This window comes from Perna viridis, chromosome 3 (genome assembly GCF_037379345.1).
Source record: "Perna viridis isolate PV_CMFRI_1.1 ecotype Kerala chromosome 3, ASM3737934v1, whole genome shotgun sequence".
NCBI lineage: Eukaryota > Metazoa > Mollusca > Bivalvia > Mytilida > Mytilidae > Perna > Perna viridis.
This window is the reverse complement of record NC_142447.1, coordinates 3,720,706-3,737,896: the sequence shown is the minus strand read 5'-3', so window position 1 is coordinate 3,737,896 and position 17,191 is coordinate 3,720,706. Positions and strand designations below refer to the sequence as shown.

The 17,191-nt window shown below is 30.6% G+C and overlaps 1 protein-coding gene and 1 long non-coding RNA gene across 6 annotated transcripts in view; one reads left to right on the top strand and one right to left on the bottom strand.

Annotated features, from left to right (window-relative positions):
- Positions 1-17,191, top strand: part of LOC148620701 (fibroblast growth factor receptor 4-like) — a 52,295-nt gene that overhangs the window by 4,583 nt on the left and 30,521 nt on the right. For 3 of the 5 annotated variants that reach the window (XM_088574409.1, XM_088574406.1, XM_088574412.1), the window contains exons 2-5: positions 545-614; positions 2,103-2,150; positions 8,480-8,579; positions 10,672-10,766. The gene's annotated coding sequence lies outside the window, so the exon portion shown is untranslated. Of the gene's footprint in view, positions 1-544; positions 615-2,102; positions 2,151-8,479; positions 8,580-10,671; positions 10,767-11,999; positions 12,030-17,191 lie in introns of those variants that run through there. The other 2 variants (XM_088574410.1, XM_088574411.1) reach the window with 2 other exon arrangements.
- On the bottom strand, positions 8,870-9,419 carry LOC148620702 (uncharacterized). Its single transcript, XR_015920943.1, has 2 exons — positions 9,301-9,419; positions 8,870-9,183 (listed from the first exon to the last, which is right to left on the bottom strand). It is a non-coding gene; the product is annotated as an uncharacterized LOC148620702 (long non-coding RNA).

Sequence of the window (17,191 nt, the reverse complement as noted above, 5' to 3'; positions counted from 1 at the left end):
TTTGTTTTTTCAACATTGAAACATGTTTACTGTGTGTATTTAAGGCAGTTTCACAAAGTGAAATGTGGTTTTTCACATAGTAAAATTTTTTTTCACATTTTGAAAATCATGTTATAATATGGTCAATGTTGGTTGGACGGGCAGGGAAATAATTTTTGTAACACTTTTCTCAGCAACTACTAATCTCAGCCTTTTGTATTTGTTATCCAGCATTTGGTACAGGTCCATATCATTGGGTCCGATTTTAGGTTAAATAAGTTTTATTTAAAATCGATATGTTTATTATTATTATTTACCTCATGCCAACTCTAAATAAAACTTATTTATTTATTATTTATTTATATTTAGGTCTGTTGAACATCTACTTTGGCCATTTCCATCTTTAACCCATTTTTGAAATTAAAAAAAAGGGCTTTATAGGAAAAATTATAATTCAAATGACCATCCCAAATTATTGTTACACAGATCGACATCAAGTGAGCAACTTCACATAGTAATTCCTATAAAACTAATGTACATTAAACGGTTTCTTTTTCTTTTCTAGGCAGCTGATGCACTCTTGCTAGAAGAAGGGAAACTCATAAAGATTTAAAGTACTTCAAGTTTATTGCATGGTTTGTTGTTAGATGTCAGAGAATTATTTTTTGGAATGCCATTTTATTTTACTCACAAAAAATATTTGAAAGAGGATCTTCCTGAAAGCTTAACCACTTAAAGTGTAATTAGCTCCACATGTTTAATATCTGGAGGATGGTTACTGAACAAAAATCCTTTTGGTAGTGTAGGTTTACAAGGCAGAATGTCTGAAGCACACTCTTTACATGCATAAAGTCCCTTTAGAACATCTCAGTCTTAAAAACTTGTGTCTGCTAATTTTGTCTTTCAATTGTATACAGCATCTTTAATCTAATTGATGAAAAATTTAGTTTATACTGTGCCTATTTTGTATATTGTCTTGTATTTTTATTATTTACATGGCATGTAAGTATAACAAATTCTTGGCAGCATTTCATGATGTTGCAACACAGTCTTGTCAGAATGTTTTCTATAATGTTGCCCCCCTTTTTAATCTTGTCCACTTGTTGACATCATTCCTTTGTTCAGCTTTAGGTATTACCATTATAACCAAGTATTCTCCAGGTGTGAAAATAGCACTGTTGTTTTCTTACTATAATTTATGTGTTTTGGTCAATTATATAAATGTGATGTATCAATAAGCACTTTCATTTCTGCAATTATTGGTCCAGGAATCCTTCAAGTTTTATTATACTATGACCTAAAAAAATTAGTTGTGTTTCTACTATTAAACCTTACTGACCCTAATTTTTTGTGCTTTCCCTCAATTTTTTTTTCTGCCATTTTTTGACAAGCACTATTAAAGTCTGAATGTGTCTACAACACAAACCAGTCAAGAATTTGGCCTACTTAATAACCCTAGTTTTGTTAGAGCATGTTTGCAGAAACACAGATATTTTTTCTTGGCCTATATATTTTTTATGCTTTATATGGACTATTGTAATACATTGGTTTTTTTTGTTGAATATATGATTGTAAGGGAGTCAATTTGATTTATTTTAATTGGATGGGGATGCATGTTGATTTTGGGCCTCTAAGATTGATAGCATGACTGTAAACCTAGTTCTAAAAGATACTGTAAATTCAAATATTATTGGATTCATTTTTAGCTTATTTGTAAATTTAGACCAAAAATTTATTTTGATATATTTTTTATATCCAGATTCATCATGCTAAAGTCACTAAGATTTGAATATTGCATTAACAATTCTATCAGTTAGAGGTATAGTTTGCATTGCAATAACAACTCTATCTGTTAGAGGTATAGTTTGCATTGCAATAACAACTCTATCTGTTAGAGGTATAGTTTGCATTGCATTAACAACTCTATCTGTTAGAGGTATAGTAACCAGTAAATAAAATTTGATTAGAAAGAAAATTGTAGGTGCTACAGACATAACTTTCTGTATTCCTGTCTTTTTTTCTCTAGCATTTAAAAATAAATTTGTAACATTTTATCTTTATAATTTGGTGTGAATTGCTTTTTATCTTTTACTAAATTATAATTCTTTCTGTGTATTTTACAGTTGTTGCAGGAAACAGATTTACAAAAAAACAGGCGATGGGGGCATAAGGTAGGAAGTAATATTAGACGTACTGGTATTCATCACTTCAAACATTAAATCCTGATTTAATTTGGACATCCTTATGGCTTGTAACATAAGACTTATTACTGACATATAAATTCAAATCTCTGATAATGTAAACTGTGAAATATTTTGTATTAGAGGATGGTGCTGCTCTATACAATGGTTAGATATGGTAGCTGTGAAAGGCAAATAGTAATTTAGTGAGTTTTATAGTTAACTTCCTGGAAAATTCATCTATGGACTGACCATTACCTGATGAAATGTCTTAGGTAGTTACCTGGAAAATTAACAATAAGGTCATTTCATCTTGATATATAGTTAAAATGTGCCATGTGCTGGGAAATTAAAATGTCGCGTGAAGACTCCCACGCTAACCACACTTACCAAGTTTACCATGTTTACAGTTGTTATTCATATTGTTGATCAATTAAATACTTGTTGATTAACAAATGTTATTCATATTTTAAAAGATTATTTGGTAGTGTATCAACTAATTATAATGGTAGTGATATTGATGATGCAATAACTTGATGACTGGAGGGGAGGTCCTTGATGACGTAGCTAATGTTGGAAGAATTTAGGGTGTTGTTTAATTTATTTTTTTATGGTTTTATTCATGGGAGAAACAGATTCTCCCGCATTTCTCTTGGGGATTAAAGGATTTCTCCACTCTCGATAGTTAAATTTTAGATTTTAAATATCTCGAGCGGAGAAATCCTGTAAACCCCTCAAGGCTGAAGGAGAATCTGTATGTCGATTGTTCGGTTAATTACTTGAGGAAGTTTATTACCAACTATTATTACTTGCTGTAATCAGAACCTGTAAATTTCAACCTTAACCTTGATTCACATACAAATTGTCTTCACTGTAGTTCTGTTTATTTTATCTTTGTTGTTTGTTTGTTTGTTTTTAGTTTTAGACAACAGCTGCCTATGTGCAAGAGTTGAAAACAATTTTTACACGGAAATTTTTCTCAATTTTCAATGAAAATGGAAGATTTCAGCAATTTGAATATTTCTAAAACTAAGGTCGTAATTCACTTCTTTATCAGCATGTATGTATACAAAATCATTTTACAAAGGATTATTCCTGTTAATCATATGGTTTTGATACTTAAATTCAATTGTAGTCTCAGTCTGTTTTACAAAGTAAAACCAATTTTGTAATCATTTTATTAAAATTGAGCTATTATGGTTTTGCTGGTAAGTAAATCCCTTTTCATTGTGAAATAAGAACATTTATGGGTCATGAAGCAATTACTGTTAGCAAGGTTGAAGCACTCAGAAAATAAAAAAAAGACAGAGTACATTCAGTTTCATAACAATAGTTTTTAAAAGACTGTTTAAAACCTCTAAAAGGATAAAACGTTTGACAATAGATCTATATTTATGCAAATTATTTCCCCTTGATAAAATGGGTTCAAACCACTTCAAAACTTTGGAGGTTTTTAATGTATTCTAAAATTTTTATTTCATAATCTGTTCACAAAGTTCATTCATTTGCAAGAACCTTGTTTAGTGTAACCAATGAAACACAGGGGTGGCATCAATTATATTTTGGAACAATATGAACAACACCATAGAAAATTACCTGATCTACCTTTTTGACCTCAACCATGAACTTGTTTCCATACTATATTAATAAAGACAATATAGTATTAAACTGATAAATGCCAGTACCCAAAATATGTAATAAAATATCAGTCTGTAATAGTCCCTCTTAAGTTGATGGCCAGAGCTACACTCTTTGCTTGACCTTTCTTTGACCCCAGAACCTCTTTTTTTCGACTGTCACAGGCCTGGTTCTGTCTGGAATGCTTTTAATAATATAATTGTCTCTACCAGGAACAGGTGCCTCTGTGTTTATTCTCGGAGTTCTGGCATTTTGGTGAATGTTAGAATAAAGATTTGCCAAGAATCAGGAACATTATAAACACTACATTTCCTAAATGTAAATAAGATTGTTAACGGAGAACAGCTTCCTATCCCTTTGTAATAACTGTTAGTGGATGCCAGGAGACATGCCAACCTCAGTTTATGTAATTTTCATAAGATTTTAATGTACAGCCAACATAATTTTGGGCATATTGAATTTCAGTGGCACTTTCTATTCTCCTTTCTGTCTTGTTTGTCTGCTTGTTTCATACATCAGATAATGTCAGATTCAAGCTTTTTTCATTTTTTTTCTCTAGATTACTCCTACTGGATTGTGCATAGATATTTGCGGTCATAATTTAAATTCTTATTTTCAGCAAGACATTTTTCTGCAGTACCATGTATACTAAATTTGACATATCATCTACAATTCCAGCCTAAATAATCAAGAAAAAGGTCAGATAACACAGTTAGGGGCGGATTTAGGCGGGGGCGTGGCAAGCGTGCGCCCCCCCTCCCCCTTAAAATTTGTAAAGCATGGGTTGTCATGGGTAGATATAGGTGGTTTTAGGTTGAAACTTAAATTTCTCGCTAAGTTTACTGCAAAAATACTTACATTGCACCCACTTTAGAGGAATATTTCAAAATTTAACTTTAAAAAATTTGAAATTTTATCTGTGCGCCCCCTAATCTAAAATCCTGTATCCGCCCTTGACAGTGTTTCTTTTACAAGTTTTGGATACCCCATGTACTAGTACAACTTCCGGTAAACTTCTTCCTTTACTACTGACAACAGCAACATAGCTACTTTCTTAGTGATCTTAGTCAATCATAATTAGACAGAGACTCAGTGGCCATGTATTCAAGTTGGAGATGTTTTGCTTCTTTACAACAGATGAAAGTGATAATGTTTACAAGTAACACTCAGACTTCAAAGAGCTTGATCGTTGATGTAACTTCATGTCACAAAAATCTACGAGAATTGCTCCCACTACATAATTCGGCTGATCTTTATGTCTAGCAATGCACCCTAACTGACTTACTTTGATAATAAGATATACATTTATTGTTCTTTAGACGATTCATCCAATTAGTTCTCTCTGAGACAGACTTCAGTGCATTTAACTTCAACAATATTGTCAGTATCTCAGAGAGTCATGTAGTAATTTATGTAACTTTTTCATAAACAATATTTTCTATTAAAATGTCTTGTTATTCATGATTGCATTGATATTCTTGGTTGTTTTTGTTTCATTTGAACCATGTAAAAAGTAAAAAGATCCTTATTAAGTTCTTGTTGGCTTGGGTTCATCGAGGATGTCTTATTTTTAGCTATACATTTTATTATAACATGATTTTAATAATTCTAGTTTTTCTTTTCTGGCTCATTTTTACTTAGATTTTTTTAATTTATGTAATGTATATATTAAATTTTGAGCTTGTTGTCCTGAAGCATAAAATATACTTAATACTTCTAAGAATGTTAAAAAATGTAATTGTATAAAATTGAAATTATCTCCCCTTAGTAAAATTGTTTAACTCATTGCATAATTGACAGTTTTTAAATGACTGCAAAAATATGTTAAACATTTAATTGCCATCTGAATTCAGAGCTGTAAAAAAGCATGAAGGATGTTTCCATACTTCCCCCAGTTGCTCAAATTTTGACCATCTATTGATTTTATGCTGTCACCACAGTCCAGTTTAAATTATTACTAGTCAAGTTTTTAGACAGTAACATGGTCAATGAAATATTAATTTATGTTCCACAACTTTCAAATTGACCTAATTCAATGAAAATAAATTATTTATGAAACAAAAAAGCATTTTTATAGTTTGATGTACAGTGAATCGTAAAATTTAAGAAAGGAAAGCAGAAGGAGCTTTAAATCTGTTTTCCAGGAATAAATAAAAATTATAATGAACACTTAATTTTCCCAGCTTCAAGAAAATTACTTCTTTATACTTATGATGCAAAAAGTTCAAAATTCACTGCAGAAATTGATCAGTTTCCTAATTATTTATTTACCAAAATTTTCTTCTGATTTCTTCACTGCAGATTTCTACTTATTTTCTAATAAAACATGACATATTGCAATAATTTATTCTCATCAGATGCGATTTACTTCTTTAGCTGTTTATCACCATTTAATATCATTAATTGGCAAGGATGTACCCTATAAAATGAAACCCATATGCATTCTATTGCTTTACTTTTGCCTGATTGGTTGCAGATTTTTCCGACAGAAGTTTGCTATTCTACAAACACACCATGCATATTGTACCTGATAAATGTTTTTGGCATTGTAATTTCCCAAGAGTAAGATCAGTAGTTCAGTACCTTATTTTGTATGTGGAGATATATAAAGTTTTCTGACCTTGTATTTCTACAGTACATTGAACTGTGTAGAACCCTAAATAGGCAAGAAATATGTCTTAACCAGACATCCTCTAAAGTTTCTTTATGTTAGCTTCAATGCATTTTGAACCTGTGTAAATAAAAAAATTCTGTCTAAACTGAACTAAATCTGATGTCTTTTTGTGGTTTGGTTAAAATGTCTAATGCATTGAAGATGTTATGAATTTTATCCCTTATCACTCCCAACTTTCCCTTTATCACTCCCAACTTTCCCTTATCACTCCCAACTCCCCTTTATCACTCCTATCTTTCCCTTATCACTCCTAACTCCCATACATAAATTCAATATTTCTTAATTTGGTTTTTCAATTTTACAGTGTTTTTTACCAGAAATTTTAACAGAAAAAACATAGTTTTTTATCATCAAGTAATGTTGGATTCTGTGTAAGTTAGTACTGAATAATATTTGTACAAATACTGAAATTTTACTATCTGTGGAAGACCCAGTAGTTCAAAAAGGGTGGACTGACTGACCTGATAAGAGGGGACCTGCTCCAATACTTTACTATACATGTATAATCAATCTAAATTTTCAAGCATAAGCTCCTACTCCCAATCTATACTCTATAATTATGTGGATGCAGTTGATGTTCACTTGATCTCATTTTATATAAGCATGTCTATAATGATTTTCAATAACATTAGGTTCATGATATTGGTATTCAGGTACATGTATTGGTAAAACATTGAATTATCCTTATTGAAAGTTATAGAACTGACAGATGTAGTTTCTAAGGTCAAAATCCTTGACCTTTTACCATAGCCAGGGTTACCTCTATCTTTTTGTATGTTCCATACAATTTACATTGTTCAATCATGAGTGCATTATTACGAGAAGTGAAAATGAACTTCGTACACAACAAAGGAACTTAACCAAAAAGTCAATCACCTTGTAACAGATTTTTGTAATGGCCAAAAAAGAAAATTGAAATATGACAGTTAGAAGTATAAATCCTGTCACTACTATACAAAAGGTGTTTAAGTCCCTCCTACTTAATTAATACATTTTCTGTCTAAATAGAAATTCTAATATTTGCAGTCATGGGCAGGGTACTTATAGGATTTGCTGATGAACAAACAAGTTTTGTGACCATTAAGAGCGTTCAATAGTTCTCTATGGTAATTTGAAGAAACTTTGTGTGTTTAGGCTTACAGTTATTTACTTAGAAAGAAAGAAAAAAGCATCTATATTTTCTATACCTATAACTTTTATGGTGATTGCTCAGACAGTGGGTGAAAATGGCTTAAAAAAATCCCTCCACTTTGACTAAAATATTGTAATTTTACTGTAAATGGCATCCAGTTTCGTTTCATAAAATGAGTTACTATTTCATTGAAATTGTGCTTCAGATGAGCAATTCAAGGCCAGATGACTCTTTCAAAGTGTTAAGTTGATGGGATCAACTACTTTGAAAGTATGATTTTGTAGGTTTAATTTTTTGTGAATTTTTTGTTCACTTAAAACTACAAATTTTGATTGCCAACAAAATGTAAAATGTCTATTGAAAAATTAGTTACTCATATGAAATCCATGACTTGAAAATTCCTTGGACTAACAATGATTGAACACACCATGAAAAATTGAAACCCACCTATAAATGTAGTTAAACAGTAACCTTGTCTTATTTTGGTGAAGACATTTTTTTACTAAATGTATGTCTCTAAAGTTGTTTACAGTCAGATGCAAATCAGGGGCTAGGATACATTAAAAATTGAATCTTAATCACTTACTTTACTTTAAAAAAAAGTCCTTAAATTGTAAACCTACTCTTAAGTAAATAACAGTTTGAAGTATTGAGCTATAGCACCTCCTTGGTATGGCCTTAATATGAAAAAGTGTTCCAATTATTGGCTCAATATAATATCAAATATAACGCCACTCTATTGTATAAAGTTAAAATTTGTTTATGGATGCTTGAGAGATGTAAGTCAACAAACTCGATAGCGTCATCAAATATTTAAATAGTGTCAAACATTGGTTGTATTTGTTCATTAATATTTCTGTTCTCTTACAATTTCAGGGAAAGTGCTTGATACCAGAGAATTGCATAGCATCTTGGTTGTAAGCTAGAAACTCACAAAACTACGATGAGCGGGAAAGACGATTATAAAGCCATTTCAGTTTGTTTATTTATTATATAATAATATTGAATTTTCTGAGTAAATTGGAAAATTGTCAAAAAAGTCAATTGATGAGAATTGTAAAGGCTTTGATTATGAAATCAAGTTTTTTTTTCCTTTTTTTCACAAAAGTCAGCTGAGAAAAAAATTACAAACGAAGGGGTCAATAACTTAGATTCTCATAATGCAGACAGCTTTCTTTGTTAAAAAAGATTTTACTGTTTTTTTTCCTATATGTAAACAAGATGAAAATGAATAATTATGGATTACAGAAGAAAAACACACAGTAATCAAACAGTTTTAACTCTTTAAATTGACATTAAATACTTTGTAAATGTTTTAGATTTTTATATTTGTGTCTTTAGACAAAAGTCATACGATATTTCACCGTCCCTCTCTCCAACAATTTATCTGTCACATGTCCATCCATTTCTCTGTCACCTATTGTCTCCTATCTATCTATTCCTCTGTCTCCTATCCATCCATTCCTCTGTCTCCTATCCATTTATTTGACTGCCCTTTGTACATGTCTTTGTTTGTCTTATGTTCTTCCATTATCTGTCCTCTATCCATTCATTCATCTATCTTCTGTTACCCTGTCTTTCTGAAAATATAGATCAACTTTTACTATCTCTTTAAAGTTCAAGTCCATCTTAAAATGTTTAAAGTTAAACATATTTGGATTATGAATTTCTAATTAGGTCAATGATGTCTTCCTCACCTTCTTTTTATAATTGGGATTTCAAAGCCTTGGTGAGAAACATCTTCCTTTCAGTTTTCTCAAGGCTTCCATGGGTAGATTCAACACAAATCAATGTAAAGTCATGGTTAAGTCAACAAATCCCTGATTTATGAGTGTTTTCTTGTCTATAAACTGGGTTGCTAAGATAGCATAGTTTATTTTCAAACATTATCCCTTATATAAATGATTTTCTTTATTAAAAATGTTTTTCAATTGGTGTCATGCTTGAAATATAGTATTATTATGTATGTTTATAATTCATGCTGATATTTTATACCATGAGTAATGTTTTCCTGTTTTATAGTTGAGTTTTCTATTTTATAAATTTGAAAATTCAAAGAAACTGATTTAAAAATTTTGTAAACAATTTTTTTTTCTTAGGTATAAAGTCCTCTGATGATAAGTTTGAACAGTGACAAAGCGCTATAATGCACCAAGCTAATATCAAGTGCAGACCTTTCATTATATAAATTATGTGTCACTTAAAAGTAATTTTCAATCTTTTTGATAAATTGGTTGGGTGAATTTAAAAAAAAAGATATTGCTTAAAAAATGTGCCACAAATGTGGCATGATGTAATCTCTATTCATCCACCAAGAGCTTACTTCAGTGGCTTTTAAAACCAGTGTTATATTTTATCAAATTTTCAGGTTGTTCTTTTTCTACTTGGCTAAGTTCTTATAATAGCAACACTACCTGTATTTATTACACAAATATTCTAGGTCAGTCTAAATGCCACAGTGACAATTCAAGTCATAATCTCTTTTGAAGAGCTAGGCTATATCCTATTTGCATTAGCCAAGGGCTTAATCACTAAATTTTAAAGTTGCTATGTTAATGGACGAAGGTGCATCATGCATTCTGATTAGGGATTGTGGGAAATACTTGAAATTTAAAGACTTTTCTAAAATTTTTAAGATTTTTAAGGAATGTTGTTTAAATTTAGACAAATAATTTATACCATGGTGCATAGTCCTTCAACTGGTTGCCTAAGTTCCTAGTTTTAACTTCTACTGTTAATAGCATGTGGTTAATAGAATTTCCCAACTTCATCATGCAGGAGAGAATGCTTTAAACTCTCAGTAAACATTCTTATCAGGTGTTCATTATTCTTTTGTACAATCCTGCATTATGTTGCATTGGTATTCATTCTTCTTTGTAAGCTCCTTATTTTAGAGAATTATTGTGGAAAATTGTGACTTTTGTGTATAAAGTTCAAGAAACCGGATTTGTAAGGAAGACTAAAGACTTAACCAAATATTGTTATCAGATTTTTAAATGGAGGCTTTTACGCATAATGTATCATTATAGACAATTTAAGTTAATTTGTCTTTCTTCCTATCATTTCAGTTTCAATGAAGTTCCAAATTTTCCCACAGACTGCAGAACTAGAAATGACACAATTGCAAACCTTAATTGCAGCATTTAGCACATATTGCAAAAAGGTAATAACACCCATAGAAAGGGAAGCTGTTGGGAGCCTCAATAAACCTGTTTTACCAGGTATAATTTTGTTACCAAGGTATAGCTATTTATTGAGGGTCTTTACAGGGCCATAATTTAAATAAGCTTTTAAAAAATTTTGTTAGAAGGTACAAAAAGTGTGATAATGATAGTAGCTGCAAAATCATATCTCTCAAAAACTCTAAGAGACTTTACAAATATACATGCTGTATGCAAATTTGTACATGTACAATACTTCTCCAGGTGGAAATGTTGTACCTTTAACACCCTCTTTAGAGTCTTTCATTGGAACTTGGTGTTTTAATTCAAATGATCCCAGTAAAGTCCAATCAAAACTCCGTTACAGGTCAGGAGGATGATACTTTATTTACAGCAGTGTCACTCCCCTCGTCCTTTTTGGACGAGATAATAACAACCCTATTCTAACCTCAACAGGGGATAATAACCCTTGTTTACCGTGACTATTTGGTGAAACTCCTTGGTTTTGTGTTAAGATTTGTTTATTTAAGAGATTTAAGATGAAGAATATCGGGATAATTTTAAAAATTAGATGTCTATGATTGTGTACAAATAGGTGATAACGCATTGAAGTTGGTGTCGTCTGTTATCTAAACTTGAAAAACTTGTTTGGAAAAATTACTCTAGTTTTTGTGATGATAAAACTTTTCGATTTTTGGACAATGAAGATTTCAGTAAATAGGGGGTCAAAAACTGAATTTAGATATTTATAATATTGAAGTTTATGTAAATATCATAAAAGTGTATGAAATTTGTTTTTATAAAACATGATAGATGATATTGGTATTTTGCTATACATGTGGACATATTTATTAATGTTTTATGTGTATCTTTGCTTTTAAATTTTAAAAATACTATTTTGATGGTGCAGGGTTCAAAATTTTATGTTATACACTTTTCTAAGATGAATTTGAGTACAACTGAACAATTTCATTCTTCATCATTTTTTTATGTATTGAAACCAGGACATTATGCTTCCAAGCATTTTGCATTTTTGAGTTTCTTAAAAATTCTTCAAGCTAAATTTTCTTAACAGTACGAGATGCACTTGTATATGAAATGTAAGTACAATTAAGAGTTTCTAAAAACTGGAAAATTTTCTGTAAAATTTGAATAGGATAAGGACACTTAATATAAGTACTAATTCATGACCTGACATATATATAAATGCCTAATTCTTCATTTTTGGGGGAACCTGTTTGAGGTCTTCATTCAAGTTATCTAAGGTATGTATTACATGACTTTTGTTGGTGTAATATTTATGATATAACTCCTAGTTATTTATAATTCTGCCTTCTTTCTCTTAGTGACACTTTGGTGATAACAAAATTTAATGATTTTTTATTGGCTTTTTTATTTGATTTTTAATTTGATATTTCGTTTTGTTTTTTTTTAATTATTTTTTCATTCATGTTGAATTTTTATTATTTTGATTTTGATTTTTTTATTTATTATTATTTTTTTTTTTTTGAAATATTGGACAGGTGACAGTAAAATCTTACAGTGTTGGGTAAAATAATTCGTATTTGCTTGTTTTCTTTTAAATTGGGGAGTGATAAATAATGTTTTGAAAAATAGTTTTTATAGGTGGAATTTAGGTAATTTGCTAACAGCCTTTTTAGCAACTATAAGAGTCTTGGGCTCAAAGTTTGACCCAGAGACTAAAATTGTGAATTTCAAGACACAGCGTTGTGGGTATTTTGAACAAAGCAGGAACTGCTCAACCTATCAGATCATTTGAGTTCACCCCTGGTGAAAATAAATGATAAAATCTAAATCACAAATGCATGCAGAAGTTTCTGAATTAGCTGTAGTACATATGCACAGAGATCCTTTTCAAAAATAATCTTAATAAATTGCATTATTACTTTTCCCGCAAAATGCAAAAAAAGCACTTTTCAGTTCATCAGATTGTCCAATGGTGCACCAGGAGTGACCTCCATGCTCAATAGGATAAAAGAAGTAAATTATAAATAGTAATTCATGGCAGTCCATTAATCTAGACTCATTTTCTCACATCCTCTATTTAATGACACTGCATTTGGGAGTTTATATTTAGAATTAAAATGTGTTGTGACATGCTCTTTGTGCTATATGGTATTTAGTCGAACCAGGTGAGAGGAGCTGTGGCTCCCCTCGAGCTAATCCTGCTTCCTGTTTACTTGGTAGTTTTAATTAATTACCATGTTTGCTCAAGGTTTGACTCTTGTGCCAATTCATAATTGCTACCTCTGCCAGCACCTTTTCTAACCTGTCTTCCTGGCTTCTTTTTCCTTTGTAAATAAAAATGATAACACCCCAAGTTACATGTCATAATGGTCTCTTTAAAAAGAGTTGAAAAAACTGAATTCAAGCAGTCAGGTTAAGTTTAGACAAGTATACTGATATTTAGAATGTGTTTGTGAGTAATTATTTTTTTTTACAATTTTGTATTTGATTTCTTGATTCCTCTTCTTCAATATTCAACTTTTACAGGAAATGCAATTTTAAATAAATTTTTTAAGTTCTTTGAGATTCTGTTCATACTTTGGGATATTCTCCAGGCATTATGTATCACATTCAACGAAAAATAATTTCAGTGGAGGCAACTGTGAAATCCAGTATTTTGATATAAAAAGATGTTATGTCACCTATGGGTATCTTGATGTAATATTTAAATAGTGAAAAATGAAACAAAATTAATAGATTTCAAAAACAATTTTATGGACAGTTTTTCTTTGTTCATGATAATTAATATTTAGAATTTAAAATCTTGTTAGGTGTCATGGCTGGCTTTTGTTCTCATTTATAACTCCTGCCAGAATGGCTTTAACATACAACTGCTCCCAGCAAAAAACTTTAAAAATTATTCCACCTATGTATTGTCAGTGTGACCTTAATATGGCCAAAGGACTACAAATGTTATTTCAAACATTAATTTTGGAGAAAAAAGTGCTAAATGTCCAGCAAAATAATTTAAATTGGTTATTAAAGTCAAACACATCTTTCATTCATAAATTTCCAGACATGAAATTTGTTTTTATAATAAAGGGTCGTGACCTTAAAAACTTTAATTAATAGACTTTTTAAAATTATGTTCTCATGTTCTGAATGTTAGTATTTTGCTCCCAATTACAAAAATGTCAGACCTATTATGCATTTTTACACAATAATATAAAATAATAGCAGGATGAATGGTGTTTGAAGTTGACGTTTCTAGCACAGATTTCATATAAAACAGCTCAGAGTGAAATTAAGAATTAACCATTTCATTGACCTCCTAAAATATAAACTCATGCCTAGTTAAGTTGTTAAATTTGTAATTGTGTAAGGTGCAATTTTTATTTGGTTGATCATGTTAATGAAACACTCCTCATGTTAACTAGTAAAGTTAAAACAATTGAATTCAAATGGATAGCATATGATTCCGCTGAAACATGGATTTTTTTCAATGGACAGTTCTAACAGTAAAACCTGTGATTTAATCCAGATATCTTAGTTACAGTGTAACTTGTTGAAGGTCAGAACTAGAATAACTTGTTTAATTGAACATTATTTTATTATAACCTGACCTCTGGTATCAAACCTCACTATATTTTGATGACTTGCATTGACAATACTGCAGTTATTCCAGTGGAACATGCACATAAAAACTATCAAGTCAACACTGTCGCTTTCTAGTTGAAAAAGCATGCTACACGTTAAAGGGCCCTCGTCCCTGCACCCTTCTATTTTTAAATCCTACCTGTCCACTGTCCACCATAATTATGGGATGAAACCCTTGTAAATTTCACTAACAACATACTAAAGGTAGATTTGCATCAAAGTCATTTTCTTAATCATAATTTATGATTACCTGTTGCTATTCCTGGATTTGGTCATAACTGGTCCTTGCCTTGATAATATTTATGATACATTTTATTATCGTGTACTTCGGGAATTTACAAGTTAACGCTTAGATTTTTAGGATAGTGACACCAAATTATGAACAATATAATTGTAATAAAAGTTGGAATAACTAACTATTTTCTAGTTTTATTTGTTTAACAATGTTAATGTTGTTTTCTTATGAGGAACTATGACTAAATAAACATGGTTTTGTTTTTCTTGAGAAAAATGTTGAAATTATTTTTCCTACCTTTAACATTTTATTTTTATTTTATAAAAGAAAAAAAGAGATGTGGTATTATTGCCAATGAGACAATCATACACCAAACACCAAAGAATGGACAATTAACTTCTACAGGTTACCACATGGTCTTCAATGTTGGGCAAAACCCATGCCATAACACAAGCTGTAAAAGGTCCCAAAATAAATGAAGTGAAGCTATTCATAAAAGATGAAAGTCATAATGTTAGTTAGCTTAAGAAAATCACTAAAAATTTTGCTATCAAATTTTTTTTTACAATTTTTCATATACAAATATATTAGTCTATTTTTTACTCTATTCATGTATTACCAGTACTAACTTTAGATGTCTATTCATGTACAATATATTTTGCATTAATAACACTAGTACTTTGGTCAGATGAAATGTTCATGAATTAACATTCAGCCTTGAATAACACATAAATAACTCTGTGATTTATGTCAATCATTTTGTGTTTTTGTGTTTGTTTCTGACTCACTACTGGGGATGGGGAATTATTCATCGAAAACTTTGTATTTTGACTATGTTATTTGAGTACTCAAAAGAGCTCATGAACTTAAAATAACTTAAAGTAACAATGGTAAAACAACAATCTTTTAAAGCAAGGAAGAATATCAAAAACTAAATGAAATTTTTCCCATTTTCAATTTAATGCAGACCCTTCTTACATTCAAGGTGTATGCAAATATTGGTTTCTGTATATTTTGATCATAGAAAAAAAACTGATTTTTATTAAAATAAATAGATTTTATCAAATATACAGAAAATTCTATGAGGGTGTCCATAGTTTGAAATGGGAGTGGAGTGAAGTTGTTGAAATGATGCCTTATTAAAATGATAAACATATATTCATATCCTCCCAATTAATTCTTTTATATATCAGATTTGAATAAGTCATAATTGAATTAAGTTAGATAAAGAAACTTGATATCATTATGTTTCCGCTTGATTTGGCACCAGGTAAAATTAATAGTCAAGATGAAAATGGACAACCCTTCCTGACTGCATTTGTTGTATTTAATTTGACAACAGTAGATGCCTCCCAGCAGAAAAACAGACAATTAAACTAGCAATAGATACCTACATGATCTACTTAATCTGTTATAAATTGACTCATAACATCCTCTATTTACATCAATAGTATGTTGTACTAACAAGAAGGTTGTGGTCATTGGTAGCAATTTTTTGGTCCAGTGACTTAGGTCATATTATTAAAGTGAATTACTTTATATGGAATGTATATTAAGAAAGATATCTTTTCACTAGGCTAGATGGTAATTTCCACAATTAAATTGAACTATTTAATGTTTAAGGCTATAGTCAAACAGTTGTGTTTTAAAATATATTTGAATGGAATTCTTCATTATCGCTCCATAAGAGAAACTTATTGTTAACATTCAACCCAAAATTTAACTAAACATAATTTTTCTGTGAGCTCAGCACAAAAGAATATCCTTCCCCTTATGTTGTGCTGGGTACACATTCTTAAGATGCATATTTTTTTATGTAAATGTCTCCATGTACAAAATGAATACATGTACCTTATTTTGAAAATCAATGATAAAATCCAAGTAAGAATACAAGAATCCATTCCTAAAAGTTTCATAATTATCATTCAAGCAGAATATAGGATGAGTAAGGATACAAAAGTGAAAGTTGACTGAAGGACAGACAGACATCCTGATCTTTGTGTTGCTTTAAGCAGGGGTGAGGAATAAGAAGTTGACTGAAGGACAGACAGACATCCTGATCTTTGTGTTGCTTTAAGCAGGGGTGAGGAATAAGAAGTTGACTGAAGGACAGACAGACATCCTGATCTTTGTGTTGCTTTAAGCAGGGGTGAGGAATAAGAAGTGTATGGTACACAATATTGTTTTCAATGTTTTTGACCAGTTTTGTGCTAAGAGATAAATTAGCTTAAGCAATAAATGGAGTATATCTTCCCAGAATTTAAAGTTTAAATCTTTTAATCTAGCCTCTTTAGAATTGAACAGAAAACTTGAGGTTGGCTTAAACAAAATGCACTTTGAAAAATATGTATATGGGTTGCTCTTAAGAGTTTCTTAGGAAAATGAAGATGCTGTATGTGACAGTAAGAAAATTCTTTAAATGAGACATTGTTTGTGGGAAGTTTCTTAAAACCCAGTCTGTTACACGTGAAAATTCTGTTTGCATCTCCGACCACAACTGTAAATGTTACCTTGACTTAAGTCATGTTCTCATTTTCATGAAGTAAAAGCTGTTATTGGACCTAATTT